The 22,700-nt window shown below is 42.6% G+C and overlaps 1 long non-coding RNA gene across 6 annotated transcripts in view; it reads left to right on the plus strand.

The window, feature by feature from the left end:
* Positions 1–939: 939 nt before the first annotated feature.
* Positions 940–22,700, plus strand: part of LOC122678337 — a 29,222-nt gene continuing 7,461 nt past the window's right edge. The window contains exons 1-5 of one of the 6 annotated variants that reach the window (XR_006336065.1): positions 19,545–19,867; positions 20,066–20,135; positions 20,345–20,610; positions 21,264–21,373; positions 21,493–21,661. This is a non-coding gene — a long non-coding RNA (uncharacterized LOC122678337). Of the gene's footprint in view, positions 1,001–19,544; positions 20,304–20,344; positions 20,611–21,263; positions 21,374–21,492; positions 21,662–22,700 lie in introns of those variants that run through there. The other 5 variants (XR_006336064.1, XR_006336063.1, XR_006336061.1 and 2 more) reach the window with 5 other exon arrangements.

Consider the following 22,700-nt stretch of genomic DNA (forward strand, 5'->3'; position numbering starts at 1 on the left):
TAAGCACCCACCAACCAGCCGCTAGGACTTGGCTAAATATTGTCCAGATAGGACTGAAAGAGATGAAAGGACTGTAAACTCCGGGGATTCCAGCCCCCAAGATGCAGAGGCGTGAAGTGTTTGGGTGCCTTGCCCAAGATTCACAGCGAAGTGTCAAGACCAAAACCCAGATCTCACAGGCTCTGCTCACTGCCCTGTGGTTGGGGAGGCCTCGCCTCCCGTCGCCCACCTCCTTCCTTCCTTCTCCGGGGTGCCTATGGCACTGATTAACTCTTCCCACAAATAGACCCATGGTGGGGGGTGGGATGCGGACGCTCAGAACCCAAGTGTATTAATAGCTTCAGTACTTCATATGGAATGTACTCTTTAAACTTTTTATTTATTGCTTTAAGTGGACAGAACTGGTTGCCAATAAAGATTCTTTTCTTCCCCCCACAATGGGGCTTTGTGCTTTTAATTTGAATACAAATGACCCAGTATTAGGGGAAAATTTTTAGTGTTCATTGTTTAAAACTTCTCAAGGATAATTCAAACACAGCACTGGTGTCCCCCTCATTAATATATGCAAAACAAATCACAGATGTTAATGGGAAACTGCCCCAACTGGGAGAGGAACATTGCTTTTACTCCAGTACATCGTTATTTCCACTAACAAGTGTTTCTTATTTCCACTAACAAAAGTGCCTTTAGCCAGGTATGAACACATCTGCAAGAGACTTAAAAATTAGTCCCTGATGGGCCAATAATGTGAATGTACTTAATGCCATTGGACTGTAGACTTTAAAAACAGTTAAAATGGTAGATTCTGTGTTATATATGGGACTTTCTAGTTGCTCAGTGGTAAAGAATTTGCCTTCCAATGCAGGAGACTCCAGTTCAATCCTAGTTGGGAAGATCCTCTGAAGAAGGAAATGGCAACCCACTCCAGTATTCTTGCCTGGAGAATCCCATGGACAGAGGAGCCTGGCGGGCTACGGTCCATAGGGTCGCAAAGAGTCAGGTAATACTTAGCAACTAAACAACAACAGAGGGTTATATATGTTTTAACATGCTAAAAAAAATTCTTCTAAATTTATTTTTGTCACCAAGCCTTTCTTCATGCTATTCACCCACCTAGCAGTTCCTTTGCATTTCCCATCCCATGAAATCCTCTAGAATTTCTCTGGGAAGTCTTTCAATTTAATTCAATCAACCTTAAATGCAAGCCTCTTGTTAGGCCTTGAGAAATGCTGAAGCTACAGAGAAGACTAAGTACCTGACCCCTCCGGAAGCTCAAATCTTTCCATTTCTTAACTACCCACAGTGTTTAACATCTGAAGCACACATTCTGGCCCTTGGTCACATTCAGTTTAGCCCATGCAATGCACTGAATGTACTGTGTCCCCCCACCAAATTCATAAACTGAAGCCCTAATCTCCAAAGGTTTTTGGAGGTGGGGACTTCAGGGAGTAATTCAGTCTGGAGGATGGAGCCCTCCTGCATGGGATTAGTGCCCTTATAAGTAGAGACGTGAGAGGCATTATACCTATATCTATGCCGTGTGAGGGTACAGCAAGAAGGCATTTGTCTGCAAATCAGGAGAGGGTCCTCACCAGGTACTGAATGGGCCAGCATCTTGATCTTAGACTTCACAGCCTCCAGAAGTGGGAGACATAATTGTCTGTTGTTTAAGCCACCCAGTTCATGATATTTGTTATATCAGCTCAAGCTGACAGCAGACACAGTGCTCCCATCTCTGTCTAATAGTGGAAGAGAGAGATTGTCATGTGCTCATTTTATGTCTCTCACATCACTGTAGAGTCGATGTTTGCTAAAAACTCTTTTGTTTAACAAAGTGCAAGTCAGGAAGTGTGCCTGGCACACGGTAGGTCTTCAGTAAATATTTGTGGAGTGAATTAATGCCACTTACTGGGCTGGAGCCTGGGAAAACAGAGGTAAATATAACTGCTCCTGCCCTTGAAGTGCTTACAGTCTGTGCCTCCTGACTCAGAAGGTGTGACAGCCAGATGCAATTGTGACATAAGGGAGTGGTCAGTCCTGAGGAAGCGTGTCCAAAACAGCTCAGTGGGGATGACTGTGAACCAAATCTTGAATGACCAGCAGGTCTCTAGCTGTGAGGTGGACGAATGAGCCAACAATAGACATTGTGTATTCAATGTGGAAGGGATTCTTCTCTCCTCCCTTCCCCACCCCCAGATGTTATTAAATTAATGGTGGATCTTATAGTCATTGAAACAGCAGTAGTTGGCTGAAATGGAAAGAAGAAATAAGACTTTCCAGGCAGGGCCAGTACAATGAGGACAAAAGTGGATGGTCTCTTGGCAGTGGGTAGTCAGCTGTGTTATGTCATGAGAGTCAGCCCTAGATAACCGTTTATGTAGCAGAAAATGAGGCTAAATTAATAACTACAGGTGCTTGGACATAGCACCACACCCTTTTCATAGCCCTGACTACCAAAAGATAAAATATGTTTCGAGCTAAAGGAACATAGCACCTGAAACAGACCAACACAATGTGTTAAGTCATAACTCTGGAATCTGATGATGCTTTCATTATGAATGGCTTTTATTAATATTTTCCAGAGTGAGTAACCCCATGTATAGGTAAGGCTTTTGCCCCAACCAATTGTTCTCAGTCTGCTTAGTCTGTAGGCTTGCCCGGGGCAGGAAGGCTCACTCTGCAGCAACTCTGATCCACACCCATCCCCAAGGAGGGGAGTCCCCCCTCTGTAGGTTTCCTGCCAGATCACGGAGACCCTTAGAGGCTCTGGTCACAACAGCCAACCATTACTTTCTCTTAATTACAGGGACCTGTCTGCAGGCGTTCCCCCTGAAAACCCCTGAGGGTCCTACACTCTCACTTCTAACAGGTTTTCCTGCTGAGATCGGTAAAATCGCCTTACTGTTTTAAAGGTGAACATGCAAATGTCAAAAGGTCCCAAAGAATTAATGTCCCGATTATCCTAAGATTCACCCAGACCCTGTGTGTTACCTTTGCTGCCTCCATCAGCCCATTCTCTCTCTCTCCCTCCCTCACTTTCTCTCTGCCTCTCTCTGTGACCCTGAAGCTACTTTAGCAGAAAACATTTCATTGCACTAATCATTTTCACTACGTTTCCTTTGTATTGGTTCCAGGTGTCTATTTCTCCTATTGAAGTTAAACACGGGGATTACTAATCAAAGAGAACTTTAAGATTTAATCATAGAATTAGAGAATGGAATTACAAGTTAAAAAGGTAGGGGTGGGGGAGAGGAAGCCTTCATTTCCTGATGAGTGAAAGTCATTCAGTGAGGCCATGAGGGAAATTGTGGAATGCCCATCTGACAAGTTTCAAAAACAGAAAGGGGTCTTATCTGCCTGGAATGGGTGAAGTATAGTCCTGCCAAAGGCTGTGCTTTGTGACCTCTGGCCTCAAAGACCAAAATGGGAGATAACAGAGAAAGTGTCCTTCGATGTCTAGAACTGGCCCTGATTCCAGACCAGGAGTGACTTCCAAACATTTGCTCCTGCAGCGACACTGGGGTGAAAGTGTGAGGAGAAAAATAAGAAAATGGAATGAGACAAGGCTTTTGCAATAAAAGCTTTCTACAAAAGTGAGGCATTATTACTATATTAAGAGTATGCATAGCCCTTGCCCTAGAGGAGTTTATAATCTAGTTTAATGTATCAAAAGACCTGGAATGCTGTAAAGGAAGGGGAGAAGATTGATGCCAGAAGAGCAAAGGAAATTGAAGGGGAGGTAAGTGGAGAGAGAGGCCCCAGTTATTGTGTGTAGTTTTGTGCCAATATGCTATCATCCGGGCTGAAAATACCTCCAACAATGAATAGAAACAGCAGAGTCCATTACGGGAAGGAAGTGTGGCCACATCACAGAAGTTGGAAAAAGCTAGAGGGGGCTTAGGGATGTTGGAGGAGATGCTTTACCAAGTTAAGGCTGCCAAGCATGATGGTACCCAAAGGTGCCCACTTGGCCTGAACTTGTGCCCTGGTCCCAAGATGGTATGCCAGGGAAGGGGCTTTCTGCCTTCACTGGAAGGCGCTTTACCCTGTTCTTCACACAGAAGCATGGGTGAGGGTAATGGGGAGCGGGTCAAGGGGTGAGGGGGTCCCCATTCCTTCCCCTTACCACTGTTCCTTCATCAGACTTTCTCACCCACCTTGAGCTCTGCTTGAAGGTTCAAATAGAACAATGCCTTAAGCTCTAGGCACTACCTTTCAAAAACATTTGCAAACTAAAATGTGACCAGAGTAGAGCTGCTACCTAAAATACAAGATGCCTGGTTGAATTTGAGTTTCAGATAAATAAGGAATACTTCTTCAGTGTAAATATATCCCAAATATTACATGAAGCATACTTATACTGAAAAAGTATTCCTTATTTATCTGAAACTCAAATTCAGTTGGACATCCCACATTTGTATTTGCTAAGTCTGGCAACCCTCATCCAGAGAGGCGTTACCTTATATGGAAATAGGCTCTTCTGGAAGACTTGGAGAAGACAACAGGGAGCTCTGAGTAGTTATCTTTGGATTATGTGGAAGTTTTGCCTTTCAAAGGAGGAATAGACTTGCTTCGGGTGTTATGTTGAGTCACTGGGCAAAAATTGCTTAGAGACTGAACTGGCTTCATTTGTCATTAGCAGTTAGTCATCAGTAATGAGGGGAGCTTTATTGTTCGGTGTTATCCTCTTCTCCCTAAAAACCGTTCAGTGAAAAGTTACGTGCCTACCTGTAAGGGGGGCTGTGAAGGGATTACTGTATTGGGTGGGGACCCAGACAAGCTGCCTTGGAAGGAAGTCCTCAAGATTGTGTGATTTATCTCAATCCAGCCTACTGTCTTTTCTAGTTCCTCTTCCAAAGTTAAGTCTTTGTCCCCGCTGTTTCCTTTTCTTGAACTTCCACCCCTTAGGGCTGGGCTGGTGTGTGCCCTTGCAGTTAGAGAACGGAGCGAAGTCTGTGGAAGCTTTGCACAAAACTAGACCTCTGGTAGCTCAGAGGGTAAAGAGTCTGCCTGCAATGCAGGAGACCTGGGTTCAAACCCTGGGTCAGGAAGAGCCTCTGAAAAAGGAAATGGCAACCCACTCCAGTATTCTTGCCTGGAAAACCATGTGGGCAGAGGAGCCTGAGGGGCTATAGTCCATGGTCTCACAGAGTCGGTCATGACTGAACAACTAAGACAACAAGAGGATTACTACCCCTGCTACATACCTACTCTATGTGGGGATTCTGATTAGTGATTTTAAAACCAAGCCACCATTTTTGTAGACAGCTTCCCATTTTCATCCACTTCGTAGCTCATAATCACCCTCTGCAAGTCATTTAGTAGAGAGGTACTTTTTTTGGTAAATTTGTCTCTCCTGGAAGGTGCGTGGGGAGTGGCATTTTGACAGCAAACCACTTCAGGGACACTTTACTGAATGGCTTTTCTTTCCCTGTGGCAGAAGCCGGCTTGGGGTCCCTGCTTCAATATTTTTTTGTGTGGTCTAAAATTGCTATATCCGTGCTTTATGACGTAAAGCTTGTGGGGCCTAGATCACCCATTTGCCTCTGAGTTAGAAAGAATATGAAGTGACTTTCCAAGGAGAATCTTGGCCATCTGCCCACGGAAATCGTGGAGGTCTGCATCCCAGTCACGGTGAGTGTCTGGGGCTGGCCCCAGCATTTCACAGGAGGATGTCAGACCCGCCCCAGGTGGGCTGATGGATAGCTAGAGCAGGTGCTTTTGTGCTTAACCAGACACCTGGACCAGCCACCATCCAGATGATGATTTCAAACTTTCTTCTGCCTGATACTTTTAAGAGCTCAGCTGCATGAGACAATATTTACAGAAGATTGCCTGATGTGAATGCAGTCTCTATGTTCCTTTAGATACCCTGAGAACCTACCCCTGAATTATGAATTAAGTAGACCATCAGCGAGTGTGACACCTGGCCCTGTCCTACTATCACCCCCATAGAGGTGAATTGCAGTTTTGTTACGATGCCATCAGTCTGTATTGAGGGACGTCCTAAGGGGCAGCCCTAAGGACAGGTTTACAGACGCGCTTCACCACTTCCGGCAGCAGCCTCTCTGCTTAGGACCCATGGAGAAATTTTACCGTGGTCTTAGTGCTACAAAGACTGTGCTCTACCTCAGCGACCGGTTTCCTTCTACTTCTGTTGTTGATGTTCAGTCACTCAGTCGTGTCTGACTCTTTGCAACCCCATGGACTGCAACATGCCAGGCTTCCCTGTCCTTCACCATCTCCTGGAGCTTGTTCAAACTCATGTCCACTGAGTCAGTGATGCCATCCAACCATCTCGTCCTCTGTCATGCCTTTCTCCTCCTGCCCTCCATCTTTCCCTTATGGACTTTGTAAATATTGTAACTGGCAGTTTTCCTTTTCATGATAGTGGCTAGAAAGCTTATGGTCCAATCTGTGGCCTTCCTCTAGCAGACAGGAATAGGACTTCCACCATGAATTTTGAATTGCCTCACTGTCAGCTCCTCCTTATCTCGCCACTATAACTGGCAAGGGAAAGGAACTCCCTTCCCCTCATTTTACCTTTTTTCATTTTCATTTCTTTTATTATGTTCAGGCAGGGGCACAACATAGGAAGTGGTTTCCTATCCTCCCTACTGTTAAATTCTATTCCACACCTCCTGCTCTTCAAGACACATTTTAAATTCTAACTCCTCATTTGCAGATTAAATACAATGAGGTAATAATCACAAGGAATGAACTCTGCTTCCAGGGAAAGGCTGGCCAGTGATTTGCCTGTGTCAGCCGCCCTTCAGCTTGAGCACTGGTGGGGTGAGGAGGGCACAGCAACCCATCAGAGTCTCGGGAGCTCCTGAGAAAGGACACCGTTTTCAGGAGCAGCTGAAAGTGGCCTCTCCTCTGCTAACCCTTGAAAAGTGCACTGTTGATTCGTCTGCCCTGATTAGCAAATATTAGAATGAGCTTGCTCTCTCCAAGCACACAAGGGTTGGAGGGTTGAAGTGGTCTGAGAGCGTCCTGGGCAGATGGACGGTAGTTGACCCCAGATTTCATGCAGACAACAGCTCAAGCTCCAGTGTGCCGGTCCAGCCAGCCCCTGATCGACTCCGCGGCTTCTCATTTATCAGTGTTTGTTGCTGTCCTGTCCCAGCTGTGCACTCTCACACGGCAGCACATTGCCACCCCTTTAGGTTAGGTTCCCTTGAAAGCAAAACTTGAGATGTTGACTTGGGTGTGAGTGGCTGAACTGGGAAGTGCTCTCAGAGAGCAGCGCTGCCGGAGCAGGGGGGCAAGTCAGGGAAGGACAGAGAGAGAAGAAAGAGTGTGTTCTTCAAGGAGGCCCTGCTGCGGGCCCTCTGTGTCCCTTGTGCCTCAGAACCGTCCTCTAGGGGACAGAAGGCTCAGGCATTGACCCTCTGATCCTCAGGTCTTGACAGCTGAGACGCCTCTGCAGCTTCTGAGCCCGGAGTCCTGACGCAGGCAGCTGGACAGATGCAGGTGTGCTTGGGCTGGGCCGCTGGCAGCATGCACGGAATTGCCCCCCGTGGCTGTGTGGAAACCACGGGAGGGGCCCCAGCACTGTGACTTGGGCCATCTGCTTTGGCGACAGCCCTCCCTGTTCCCCCAGATTGCTGTCCCCCACACACCCATACCCTGTGCCTCCCTCTGGCCCTGGATTTGAATGTGTCTGTGGTTGCACAGCTGTCCTATATTTACCTCTGTCTCCCCCATCAGAATGAGAAAAGAAGCTGTGTTCTACTCGCCCAGCACCCAGCACGGTATTTGACACTTGGTAGGCCTGTTAAGTAAAGGCTTCCGCTCCAACTGGAGCTGGTGTAATTTTATCCCTTACCTATTGGAACGCCACGTAAAAATTTTATTTGAAGGAAAATTGATCCAAAACCACTATCTACTCTAACCCCCTCATTTTACAGATGAGGCATTTGAGGCCCAGAGAGCCTAAGTAACTTGTTCAAGATTACACCGTGTATTAAAGTGATTATGGAATATTAAAATGATTTCACAAAATATGCCAAATGCAGACAAGGGAGCCGACTGGAGTTACAATGTGAGTTATTAGCACTTCAGATGGAGGGTATGACCACCTCTGTGCTGGGTTTCCAGGAGGAAATTGCTTAAAATAAATTAACTTGGAAAGTTCTTGAGCTCTGATTAAAGAGGTGAATGGCTGGAATGAGTCTCTCTCCTCGAGCAGAAGAAATTCATCCTCAGTAAACACATTTTCAGGTAACGTACCAAGGACTTTGAGTCAGGAGGAACTCATTTAGTATTTTCTTCCTCCACCCTGTTCATCTCACAGTGGCAGCATAGGGAAAATGTTGTGTTTGTTTTTAATTTAAAAAATGAGATGCGGACGGTACTACCATTTGAATAAATTGGAAAAGCTTCCTGTCAGCCCTCTCCTTTGCCTGTACATCCTTTCTCCTTCAACACCACACTTCTGCTGCCATCTTGGGTACGAGTGTGACATACAGAATGCCAGGCGTGGTCAAAGATTACGATGAAAACCAAAAGTAAGATCTGATCACTTCTCACTGCAGGCTGGGCTTCCCCGAAGAATCTGACTGCAATGCAGGAGACACAGGAGACTCGAGTTCAAGCCCTGGGTTGGGAAGATCTCCTGGAGAAGGGAATGGCAACCCACTCCAGTATTCTTGCCAGGAAAATCCCATGGACAGAGGAGCCTCAAGGGCTACACTCTGTGGGGTCGCAAAGAATCGGACAGGACTGAGCATACAAACTCAGGCACTGCATGCTAGTATAAGAAAAAGAAAAGAGCGAAACATTGTATTTTGTGGAGAAGGAGTCGGGGTTGTCATGAGAACTACTTATTGCTGACAAATGAGAGAGTTAGGATTTATTTGAACAGCCCTGCTTGTACTAAACTTTTCTTATTTGCCCAGACATGGGTCAACATTACTCTAGAAAAGAGGGGCTGGTGTAGCATTTCCACAGTCTAAAATACGGTGACAAAAAAGAACTTGGTGGGTGTACGGCAGACACCTGCTCCTCACCTGTGTGGTCCATTCTTAAAAGTTTTCCTTCTGACACTCATCTGAGCCAGAAGCACCAGGAGTCAAACAATAAAGAAAGAAGTGGTGATGGGTTTTTTCAGGTGATGTAGGAACCAAATTGGAGTCACACAGCATAGATGAACGTTCACGCTCTGCCACTTACAAACCCTTCTGACCTGACACAAATTATTTAACCTCTCTGGGTCTTTTTCCACATCTGTAAGATGGGGACAAAAATAATATTGTTTGGGGCATAACTGAGACAGCATAAATAACATTTCTGTGGTAGAAACTGTTGATTTGTCTCTCAACAGTGAGTGCCCCCATCCCCCACCCCCACCAGAGCGGACACCCAGCTTGCCACCAAAATGTGTGTGACATTCCACAGTGTGGAGTTATCACTGGGAATCAGCTCTCCTGCCAGGGACTATATTTCTAGCTCCCTTTCCAAGTGTTTATGTGTTGAGTGAGTATGAGCAGAAATTCCACATGTAACTTTGAGGTAATTCTGTGGGTTCTTTACAGTCTCTTTCCCTCATCTGCTAGATGGAAGCAGATACCTAAGGTGACAGGGCCACAAGATGGGGAAGAAATAAGAGTCCCTGAATCTCCCCATGGAGGAAAGCTGCCTGCAACCAGGAACATCTGTATTGTCCTGCCAGGCTAGGTAGGAATTAGCTTTGAAGGTGTTTAGTCACTGAAATTTGAGGGCTTACTTGTTACAACTGCTACAGTTACCATAAGTAATACACCGCGCTTCCTCTTTTTCTAACAGAACCTCACTGTTGTTAAGGGGCCCACCCACTTCTAATGAACCATATACCTTATGGGAGACTGCCTCCATCCCCTCAGGTCTGATAGGTAATTCCTGATTGCTCTATAATAGGAGATCTCCAGAGCTCCAAGGTTAAGCTTCATAAATATCATTCCCTTGTCAGTGATTGGGTTAAGCATGAAAGTGAAAGTGAGGTCGCTGAGTCGTGCCCGACTCTTTGCGACCCAATGGACTGTAGCCTACCAAGCCCCTCTGTCCATGGGATTTTCCAGGCAAGAGTACTGGAGTGGGTTGCCATTTCCTTCTCCAGGGGATCTTCCCAGCCCAAGGATTGAACCCAGGTCTCCCGCATTGTAGGCAGATGCTTTACCGTCTGAGCCACCAGGGAAGTGGTTTAAGCATGAACATGAGCAAAATCTGGTCAATGAGATGTGAGGGGAGGTCTTCTGAAGGGGAGCTGTTCTTGGAAAGGTTTTCTTTTTCTTCTATTAATATAGCTATTTTAGATTTCTTCTCATTATGGGGTTTTTTGGTTTGTTTTGTTTGATTTTCATTTTCTTTTTATTATTTTTAAGATTTAGTGAGATGCCATTTATTGTAATTGAATAAATGACATATAATAAAATTGACCAGTTTAAATACACAGTTTGATGAGTTTTTGCAGATCTAGACAGTTATGCAACCACAACCACCACAATCATTATAAAAATTATTTCTTCTCCCAGAAGTTTCCCATGCTCCTTTGAGGTCAGTCTCCTTCCTCTGCACCCTGGTCGCTGGCAACCACTGATCTGCTTTCTATCACTATAGTTCTACATTTTCTAAAATGTCATATAAATTGAATCATACAGATATAGTCTTACATGTCTGGATCCTTTCACATAGCATAATGCTTTTGAGATTCATCCATGTTATTGTATGTGTCAGCAGTTCATCTTTTTTTTTTAATTGCTGAGCAGTATTCCATTATAGATATAATGCAATTTGTTATGCACTCATCAGCTGATGCACACTTATGTTCTTTTCAGGTTTTTTGTCTATTATGAACATAGTTACTATGAACATTTGCAAGCAAGTGTTTATATGGACATTTTTTTTTCTCTTGGGAAAATGACTGAGAGTGATATTATTAGATCACATGTTAGGTTTATGTTTAAACTTATAAGGCACTCCCAAATTGTTTCCTAGATAACATTTTGAAATATATTATTTGGCATTTTTACCTGAAACATACAAGAGTTTCAGTTCTTCTACACCCTTGCCAACACTTGATTTTGTCAGGAATTTTTAACTTAAGCTATCCTAGTGAGTCTGTAGTAGAATTACAATGTGGTCTTAGTCTGTGTATCTCTAGAGACTAATCATGTAGAGTATCTTTTCATGTGTTTCTTTGCCATCTGAATGTTTTTAATCTGGTTGTTTCTCTTCTTATGAATAACTTGTAGAATTTCATTGTTTTTGAAAACAAGTCCCTTATCAGCTACATGTTTTGCAGACATTTTCCTCAGATTCATATTTGCATGGTATATCTTTTTCACCTTTTATCTTTACCTATCTGTGACTTTTTATTTAAAATGCGATTTTAACAGGTGGTATCTAGTTGGATTTTGGCTTTTTAATCTGTTCTGACTATCTCTGCATTGTAATTGGATTGTTAGAAACATTTACATTTAATGTAATTTCAGTAAGGTAGAGTTTAATTCTATGATCCTAATGTTTTCTATTCATCCCATATGGTCTTTTTTTTCCTGCCCTTATTTGATTGAGGTTTATTTTGTTTTTACATATTCTCTTTTATCTCTTCTTTTTGTTTTTAGATATACCTCTTGGCTATTCTTTTTAAAACTGGTTTCTGTGTTTACAGTCTGCATGTTTAACTTGTCACAGTCTACCTCATGTTAATATAAGAAGTTACAAACTACTTCCATTTTCCTTTCTCCTCCCTTGTGCTATTGTTTTCATTAACTTTTTCTACATTTGTTATAAATCTTAGACTACATTATTATTATTTTGTGGTTAGACAGTCAATTACCTTTTAAAGTAGTCTTAAAATAAGGAAAAATGTCTCATATTAATCCACACGCTTACATTCTAGAGTAGCTCTTAATTCCCTTGTGTGGGTCCCAATTTCTATCTAGTATTTTTTTCCTTCCACTAAAAACTACCTTAACATTTCTTGTATGTCTACTACTGCAGATGATAAATTCTCCAGCTTTTGTTTGCCTGAAAATGTCTTTATTTTGTCTTCATTTTATGAAGGACACTATTCCCCCTGGATGTAGAATTTTAGATTGTAAGTTTTAATTTTCTTTCAGTACTTTAAAGATGTCATTCATTGTCTTCTGGTTTGCAGTGTTTTTGACAAGAAGTCAGCCGGCCAGCCTTATTTTTGTTTTCTTGTATACAATGTATCTCTTTCTGTGGCTACCTCAAAGAGTTCCACTTTACCATTGGTTTTCAATAATTTTTTAAAAGAATTTTAAAAATATGTATTATATATTTATTTTTGGCTGCATTGGGTCTTCATTGCTATGCATGGCCTTTCTCTAGTTGCAGAGAGAGGCGGCTACTGTCTAGTTGTGGCACGTGGGCTTCTGTTTGCAGTGGCTTATCTTGTTTCAGAGCATGGGCTATAGGGCACTCAGGCTTCAGTAGCTGTGGCACACAGGCTTAGTTGCCCTCAGGGCATGTGGGATCTTCCTGGACCAAGGACTGAACCCATGTCCCCTGCATTGCAAGGCAGATTCTTAACCACTGGACAACCAGGGGAGCCACCAATAATTTTATTATGATGTGTTTTGCTGAGATTTTCCTTATATTTATCTTCTCTTGAGTTTATTAAAATTTTAAGATCCATGGCTTATAGTTTTTATCAAATTTTTAAAAAATTTGGCCACTATTTTTTCAAATATATTTTTTGACTGAAATGCCCTTTTTGTCTTTCTGAACTCCAATTGAATGTATGTTAGTCATAATGTTATCCCAAAGGGCACTGTGACTCTGCTCATTGTTTGAAAAACATCTTTCTGTCTGTGCTTCAATTTGGATGGATTTTATTGCTGTCTTCAAGTTCATTGATCTTTTCTTCTGTGGTATTGATTATGCTGGTAAGTCCAACCAGCAAATTTTTCACTTCAGATATTTGTATTTTCAGCTCTAGAGGTTTCTTTATTTTTGTAGTTTCCATTTGTGTCTTCATTATCTTCATGTTCTACTTTGAATTCTTCAATATATTTATAATAACTGCTTAAATTCCTTTTTTTTTTTTGGCCATACCACACAGCTTGCAGGATCTTAGGTCTCTGATCAGGGATCGAACCTGAGCTCCAGGAATGAAAGCACAGAGTCTTAACCACTGGATTGCCAAAGAATTCCCTTAAATTTCTTTTTTTGAAAATTTCACCATGATCCCATTTTTAATATTTCTGTGGACTGCTTTTTCTTCTGGTTAGGAGAAACATTGCTCTGCTTCTTAGATGTTAGGCAATGTGAACATTATATTCTAGATTTTGTTATCTTCCCTAAAGGAGTGATAGGCTTTATATGGGCAGGCGGTTAAGTTACCTGCAGATAAGCTTGATTTTTTTTAAACTATTTAAATTGTTTTAATTCTTAAAAGTAATGTATGCTTATTATACAAAAGCCAGAAGTCTAAAAAGTATAAAAAAGAAAATAAAAACAACAGAGAATATAATCATCCACCTATAACCACTGTTAATATTTATATATTTCCTTTCAATGTTTTTCACCCTTTAAGGATAAATTTCATTTAAAAATATATAAATAATACCATAATGAGCACACATGTAAGTTCCCTGCTTTTTTTTACATAACATTTTCTCATGTAATTAAAAATCTTTTATAAACTTACTTGTTTAGACTTTTATTTTGAAATAATTTTAGATTTGCAGAAGAGTTGCAAAGGGAGTGCAGAGTTCCTATGTCTCCTTCATTCAGCCTTCCTTGATATGAACATCTTCTGTAACTACAGTAAGGCATACCTCACTTTATTGTATTTCAATTGACTGTACTTCACAGACATGGAGCTTTTCACAATAGAAGGTTTATGGCAACTCTGCATTGAGCAAAAGTCTCAGTGCCATTTTCCAATAGCATTTGATGAGTTCATGTCTCTATGTCACATTTTGGTAATTCTCACAGTATCTCACAGTATTTTCAAGTTTTTATAATTATTATATTCGTTATAGTGATCTGTGATCAAGTGATCTTTTATGTTACTATAGCAAAAAGATTGCTACTCACTGAAGACTCAGATAATAGTTATTATTTTTTAGCAATAAAGCATTTTAAAATTAAGGTAGGTGTGTGTGTGTTTTAGTCGCTCAGTCATGTCCAACTCTTTGCAACTCGTGGACTATAGCCCACCAGGCTCCTTCGTTCATGGAATTCTTCAAACAAGAATACTGGAGTGGGTTGCCATTCCTTTCTCCAGGGGATCTTCCTGATACAGGGATCGAACCCGGTCTCCCACGTTGCAAGTAGATGCTTTACTGTCTGAGGCCCCAGGGAAGATAAGGTATATATATATTTAGACATGACATTATTGCATACTTAATAGACTACTGTATAGCATAAACATAACTTTTATATGGGCTGGGAAACCAAAAAATTCATGTGACTTGCTTTATTGTGATAGTCACCTTATTTTGACAGTCTGGAATTTAACCTGTCTGGAATTTAATATCTCTGATATATGCCTGTACATTTTATCTTGAGTTGCCAGCCAGATTTAGCAAATAGAAACACCTAGTTAATCTTGAATCTCAGACAAACAGACAATGTATAAACACACACACATATACACACACACATAGACACACATTTTTTTTTTTTCAAAAAAGAGATCAATTCTTTTAAGGATTTTTAGATCTTTGTTATGGCAGGTAACCTTTACTCCAGGGTTAGTTTAGCCTTACTACTAGTGCAAGATGCTTCCGAATCTCTCTTGAATGCTCAGGTATCCAGAGAAGACCCTCCAGTCCATCTAGCTGCTGTACAAACAGCTGTCATTCCTGTGTGAGAACTGGGAACTGTGCAGCTTCAGGACTTGTTTTATTGCCCAGTTTTGTACAGTTTTACTCTGAATTTGTTCAGCTTAGTATTCAACCAAAGACTCAAAGTTTCCCCTTAAGCTGATCACTGGGGGTTCTTTCTCCCTATGGCTTTTGTCCCTCTAGCACTCTGCCCCCCATTTCAAACCCTGCATTCCAGATTCTGATTGTGTCTCCAAAAGTCAGAGAGGCTACCTTCTCTGCATGGGTCCCCTTCCTGCTCTGTGATCCAGAAATGTCTGCAGGAAGAAAGTCAAAGCAATTGTGGGGCTCATCTATATTTTCCCTTCTCTTGGGGATCACCCTGCACTGCTTGTGAATGATGATGGAAAACAGGTTTTTTAAATATTATATCCAGTTTGATAGTTGTTTGTGACAGAAATCAATTCCAGTATCAGCTACAGTATCATAGCCAGAAACAGAAAAGTCTCCTTTTTCTTATTTAAAAAAAAAAAAAACAAAGCAAAACACATACACACATGGTGTCTTCTTTCTTGGACGCTGCTGTGCTTGGTTGTGATGATGGTTGTGTTAGCCAAGTTAGAGAGCTGAGAAAAGCTGGCTTGCAGACAAAGCTAATATGACAAGAATGGCAGGGACTTCCCTGGTGGTCCAGTGATAAAGAGCCCGCCTGCCAATGCAGGGGACATGGGTTCAATCGTTGGTCCAGGAAGATTCCACATTGCAGGGCAACTAACCCCGGACACTCCAGCTACTGAGTTCATGCTCTGGAGCCCATGCGACACAGCAAGCAAGCCACTGCAATGAGACGCCTATGCAGTGCCATGAAGAGTGGCCCCTGCTCGCTGCAACTGGGGAAAGCCCGGACACAGCAACGAAGACACAGCACAGCCAAAAATAAATAACAAAATAATATTTATTAAAAAAAAGAATGGCAGGGACAAAGGGAGAATGCCTGGGTCCTTGGTGACATCATCAATCCACTGAACTAATCAACTGGGGAAACATACTGCCTCCCCTCCCGAAGAAGTATTGGTATGTGAAAAAACTTTTTTTCTAATTTTTAAGCCAGTTGGGTTGCAGCTTTGTTATTTGATGTCAAAGGTATCCTAATTAATACAAATTAGTGTACTAATAAAATAGCAAATGCTCAGTACTGGTTAGTAAGTAATAAAAAGTATATAGTTGTAGAGCCCTGTGTGCCATCTAGGTTGTGCACTGAGAGATTTATATGTATATTATCACACTTAGGGCCTCCCTAGTGACTCAGCTGGTAAAGAATCCGCCTGCAATGTGGGAGACCTTGGTTCCATCCCTGGGTTGGGAAGATTCCCTGGAGAAGGGAACAGCTACCACCCGCTCCAGTATTCTGGAGAATTGCATGGACTGTATAGTCCATGGGGTTGCAAAGAGTCAGACACGACTGAGCGACTTTCACTTCACTATCTCACTTCATGTCATAGCCAACCTAGTAGGTAGTTAGTATCAACCCCACTTTACAGATGCAGAACTTGAGCCTGAGAGAAAAGCTCAGTTTTCAAGCTTGCAGATTTAAACCAATCTCTGGCTTCTCTGACTTCAAATTTACACTGTTATTTAGTCTTTCTAAGACTGGTTTTTAAGTCCCTAAACTTAATCTAGACCATAGATCTTTTCATTAAAAGGAGAAAACTGATCAATGAAAAAAAGTACCATTCAAGATGGGAAACCAGGACACCCAAATGTTAGCTCAGTTGGGAGAGAGAAAGTTCTAATCTAGTCCTGGATCCTAAATTCCCCTGCCTGCCGTTTCTGAGGATAAAGTTTGAGTGCTTTCTGCTAAGTCAGGACAGCTGGCCCAATCAGAATAAAGACCACCTGAAGCAGGCAAGCATCTGGGAATCAGAGTTAGGTCCCCAGCAGCAAAAGATCCAGAGGTGCAACAAGGCTGAAACAGCAACCAGGGAGCATTGTCAGAGCCACCCAACCTGAAGGAAGTTTTCAAATCAGAGTCAGGGATACAGGAGGTGGGAAACAGAAGTTGCTGGGAAAAGCCCAGAGTCCCATGTCATGGCCCTGCTGTCAGGAAACTGAACGATGCTTATTTAGAGATGCTGGAAAGAGGGAAAGAGCCACTGTCCTTAAAGCTTACTCTGTTTGTGCTAGGAATGCCAAAGTGATAGTTTTAAAAATTTGAGAGATATAAAAAATGGACTGCATTCTGGTGGATACAAACAGTAAATTCTCTAGGAAACTCTTTATAAGTCAAGTGAAGTTTCTGAGAGCTCCTATCAGAAGAGAGAGAGAGAGGGGAAAAAAAAAAAATATATATATATATATATATATATATATATGAGAAAGAGAAAGAGAGAAAGGTGGAGAAACTCAGGAGCAGGCAAGAAGATGAGCCATACTGATGCAGGGCAGCAAGCCCAGAGCTGGAGTCCAGTGGGTCAACTGCACAGGATCCAGTCGATCCAGTAGATCATTGCAGAAAGATCCTTCTGCAATGACTGTCTCTAGGCAGACTCAAGATGAGAATGGGCATGAGGCTGAAAAAGCACAGTTCTGTTCCTAACTGAATGGGAATAGGTTGGGCAATAAACCGGAGTGAGTCATCAAGGCAGTGAAAACGTGTCACCAACAGAAAGGAGGGTACCTGGAGGGATGGAGGGAGTGTGTGTGTGTGTGTGTGTGTGTTGGAGGGAAGTAAGCCAAGAGACAGAAGGAAGGGGACTCATCTTTCTCCCCAATCCCAAGAAATCTGAAAATGACAAATTTGGGTAGAACTGCCTTCAGAAATGGGGAGGAGACAAGAGACATCTAAGGCATGACAGATTGAGTAAAAAGAGCAATAAAAATTGCATTAGCTATGGAGGAGAACAAGGAAAAGTGAAAACAGTGAATTTGCTGGTGGGGGAGGGTGGGGCGGTGGATGCTTTTTTAAAAAATCTGTTACTTCAATACATAGCTTTTTCAAAATGACATCCTGTGTTTGAGAGTCAGGATTTCATCTGGATATTCCTAAATCCCTGTCCTGGAATTTAACTTGCTGCCCCAGGGGCTAGTAGCACTTTAAATTGATCCTGAGAACAAAGAAGGGAGACTTTGCCACATTTTAATGGCCTCCAGCTGCCCGGGCCAGCCCCTCCCAGGCCTTAGCCCTGACCACACCCTCAGAGCATTCTGCTTTTGGGAAGTCTGTGCTCCCTGAGGTTTGGCTGTGTCGGAGTTAGATCCGCTCCCTGGAAAATGTTACTGCCCATGTTACCGGTTGCAGAAAGCATTCTGCCTTTGGCATGAAGACCCTTGCTGGCTTTAATTTCTCAGGCTATCCCATAGGAAGGGGAGGGATGGGGATGAGGGGAGCTCTCTTCTCCGCAACTGCAGTATGGACAGGGAGACTTGCTGGAAGGCCTGGGCTGGTTGACCAATGAAAGCCTGACACTCCCCTTGCTAAGTGGTCCTTCCAGCCTGGGCAAAACGATGTGGCATGTAGCCTGCCATCCAGCTCCACCTTCGTGGCATCTCACAGGGGACGTTCAGCAAGCTAACCCATTTTACAAATTACCAGATTTGAAGGTCCCTCCCCCTCAAGCCCAGCAAGGAGAACCTGGATGCTTAAATCGCCTATGTCCTGTATTAATTAAATTTTTAAACTTTAAAATTAAATGCAACACTGTGAAGGTTTCTCAAAAAATTACAAATTATCATACCACGCAGCAATTCCACTTCTAGATATATTCCCCAAAGAGTTGAAAGCAGGTACTCATACAAATGTTTGTGCCTCAGTATTCACAGCTTCATTATTCACAATAGTGAAAAGGCAGAAGTAACCCACATGTCCATCACTAGGTGGGTGGATAACAAAACCTGGTACATACAGACAATGGAATATTATTCAGCCTTAAAAAGGAAGGGAAAACCTGACATATGCTACAACATCCCTGAACCTTGAAAATATTATGCTCAGTAAAAGAAGACAATCACAAAAGGACAAATAGGATCCTACTTACATGTGGTACCTGGAATAGTCACATTGATAGAGACAGAAGAATGGTGCTGGCCAGGGGAAGTAGGAAATGGAGAGTTAATACAGAGAGAGGATCAGTTGTGCTGACGAAAAGGTTCTAGACATGGATATTGGTGCTGATTGCCCAACAATGTGAATGTGCTTAATGCCACTGAATTGTTCATTTAAATGGTTCAGATGGTAAACTTCGGTATATTTACTACAAAAATTAAATGAAACGCATTAAGCAATTTAGTTATTCACTTAGTAAATGAGCATTTATGGGGAACTCATATGCCAGCGTTGTATTACTAGACAGAATACAAAAAGAGAGTAGAAAATGTTACTGCTCCCAGAGAGGTCACCATCCAAGTTGCCAAATACAGTCTAGCCAAACTAGACTCATTTCCTTCCTAGACACTGTCAAAGGAATCTATAGATAGAAATCTGTCTTTTTTTGCCAGACCTTTTTTTAAAATTGTTCAACTCTTAGTCCTCTCTATCTAGTCCCTTTCTCCCCTATACTTACACACACCTGTATGTCTTTACGAACCCTTATCACATCATTGTGTAGTCACTGGCCTGTGTATTTATCTCTTCTAGACTCTGATTTCCCTGATTCACCCTGCCCCTAACACCAGAAATGCTGTATTCATGTGTCAGAGAATGTGGGATGAGCCTTGCTCCTCCAAATGTGGTCTGAGAACCAGCTGTGTCAGCATCACTTGGAAGCTTATTAGCAACGCAGGCTCAGAGACCCCACTCAGACCTATTTAATCAGAATTTGCATTTTTATAGGTGCCCCCAGATGATCTGATTAGATTCCCTGATGGCTCAGATATAGAGTCTGCCTGCAATTCAGGAGACCCGGCTTCGATCCCTGGGTCAGGAAGATCCCCTGGAGAAGGAAATGGCAATCCACTCCAGTATTCTTGCCTGGAAAATCCCATGGATGGAGGAGCCTGGCAGGCTACAGTCCATGGGATCACAAAGAGTCAGGCATGACTGAGGGACTTCACTTTCACTTTCAGATGATCTGCGCATACATTCCAATGTGAGCAGCCTGCGGAGAGGCAGGGTATAGGTTAACATAGGTGGGTGGGGAGCATGTACTTGGGTGTGTGTGTTCACACACACTTTTTTGTAGGATCTGACCACCCCCCGAAGGAGACTCTAATTGGTAGCCTCTGGAAGCATCTCCTCTAATTATTCAACCCATCTCTAGATAAACCACAAATTTCTTCCCAAACAGTGACTGAACAGAACTTAAGCAAGAAGTAGAAGAGAATGAGCCGTAATTCGGAGGATTCCAGCCTGCCCGGGTGAGGCTCCATTCAGCACAATGGAACAGTTACTGCTTCCTCACGTTAAATCTTAATACCACAGCAGAGTTGACTGGCAAAATCCCTCGCCTAGTAACCATTCCTGCTTTCCGGCTGACTGTTTATTTCTTTCAAGGAAGAATTTCAAAGAGTCATATGGTTGTAAAGGTAAATTTTTAAGCTTCTACTTTAATACCTCCATTTCACAGGAGAGCAAACTGGAGACCAAGTGAGGCTGAAGGAGCTTGACCTGACTTGGCCACTAGGATCAAGGCTAGACTGAAGCTGTGAGCACCCGGCAGATTAATGAGTTGATGGCCCTTCAACTTGTTATTTTTGAAATATTTGTTCAACACTTATCTGGTATTCCACGGATAAGCTGATCTTCTATTAATAAAAATTGCATACAGAAATAGATCCTATCGTTAATTTTTATCTACTGGCCAAAACAGAGTCTTCGTACCAAAAAAGCCTGGTAAGATATTTTCCACTTTTCTGATGTTCTTATTCTCATTTCCATTTTCTTTTATAATTTTCTAAACATGACAACTTCATCACAGGACTATGAAAGAGTTTGCAATTTAAATAAAAAGAATTAGATTACTTGATCTTAGTAAGTAGCACTATTTGCCCCTGTTCAGGTTCAGTATTCATCTAATTGTGACTGCTAACTTCAGGTATGGTTGCATCAAGCATGCATATGTGGTACTTCTGTGTACAATACACAGAGATAGGTCAATTTGGCAGAATGGGTTTTTTTTTTTTTAAGTATAGTTGATTAACAGTGTTGTGTTAGTTACTGATATACAGTAAAGTGATTCAGTTATATATATATTTATTTACATATATTCCTTTTTATATTATTTTCCATTGTGGTTTATCATCAGATATCAAATAAAGTTCCCTGTGCTACACAGTAATACTTTGTTGTTTATCTGTTTTGACAGACTGTTTTTAAATTTACTACTCAAGGGTGTTATATATTTTGTGGAGGCAGACCAATAGTCACATGACTTCAGGGGAAATCTAAATTAAGTGGCAATCGTTCCAATTTATAACAGCAGTGTTCTGTTACCCTGGGCAGTTGCTTGGCTGGATCTTATTAATCCAGCTCTAACTGAAATCTAGGCATCTGGGCATATCTGGAAGATTAAAGGGACAGGCTTCCAGGAGACTATTTGCATGAAGAGCCAAGGAAGGCCGTGGAAGAAAGGATTACTGGAAAAAGAGGCATCCTGGTGAGTCAGACCCACAAACTTGTCTCAGCACCTCCCATTTTCTAGTGGCAGCTCCATTTGCCCCAGGGACCTTTGGAATATTCCCTGGCTTCTCCCGCTTCTTCTTCTTACGGTATAAGGGTAGACCTGATCCAGAATGCGGCTCTGGCACTGAGGGGCAGTGAGCTCAGTGCTCTTCACCACGGGTACCAGCAGCAGAACATCAGGGAACCCACGGAGACCAGAGAAGGAGAGGAGGAGCATGGAGGATGTCACATGGGAGTTGGAAGGACTTGTTGATGAGCACAGGTAAGCCTTCCCAGGGTACCCAGAATAGAACCAGAGAGCCAGCTATAGCACTATTAGGGTTAGTCTATTTATTTCCTACGCTCTCTTGTTCTGATGGAAGAAACAATAAACCAGGACCTCTGCTTTTTCCTACTCAGGTGACCATTGGCATTTAGTGATCTCTCTGATCCTCACTTTCCTCTCTTGTAAAACAGGACTCTGATAGTTGCCTAATCCCTTTCCAAGAATACTGAGTTTCATGTGATATAAAGTACTTGAAGGGCTTCCCTGGTGGTCCAGTGGTTAAGAATCTGCCTGCCAGTGCAGGAGACGTGGGTTCGATCCCTGGTCTGGGAAGATTCCACATGCTGCAGGGCAACTGAATCCACTGACCCTGCGCACCACAACTACTAAGCCTGCTTTCTAGAGCCCAAGAGCTGCAACTACTGAAGCCACACGCTCTAGAGCCTGTGCTCCACAACAAGGGAAGCCACCACAATGAGAGGCTCGTGCCCTGCAACTGGAGAGTAGCCCCCGCTCACTGCAACTACGGAAAGCCCGTCCCAGCAACCAAGGCCCAGCACAGCCATAAAAAACAACAAAAACAAAAAACTTGAAAGTGTTTTGCTAACTATAAACAAAAGTAAGGTATTAACCAGAAGAAAGTCAACCCCCAACGTTTATGGCCCAAGAGAGAAGGCTGTAGACTAAGATGAGAGTGGCACCTAGGAACCCAAAGTTAGAGATTTTACATTTGTGCTAAAGGAACAAAGAAACCCTAGGAGATAGCTAACACCAGCTGCTCGGCAGAGGAGCTGAGTGTGAATGGTGCCCCCTGGAACTGTGTGACATAGAGCTTAGGTTCTTTGGGCCCCCACATCTCCTTGTGTTGCATTAAAATTTGATTGTGTGTTTGAATCACCTGCACTAGACTTGATTTTATTTGTCAGCAGAGGTACTTTTTGGGGGGGAAGAAGCTAACAAGAATTATAAACAATGGGCAAAATCTCTGAGTGGACATGCCTATCTACATATCATCCTGGGTGGTGGCCGAAAAAAG

This window comes from Cervus elaphus, chromosome 20, assembly GCF_910594005.1.
Source record: "Cervus elaphus chromosome 20, mCerEla1.1, whole genome shotgun sequence".
NCBI classification, from domain to species: domain Eukaryota; kingdom Metazoa; phylum Chordata; class Mammalia; order Artiodactyla; family Cervidae; genus Cervus; species Cervus elaphus.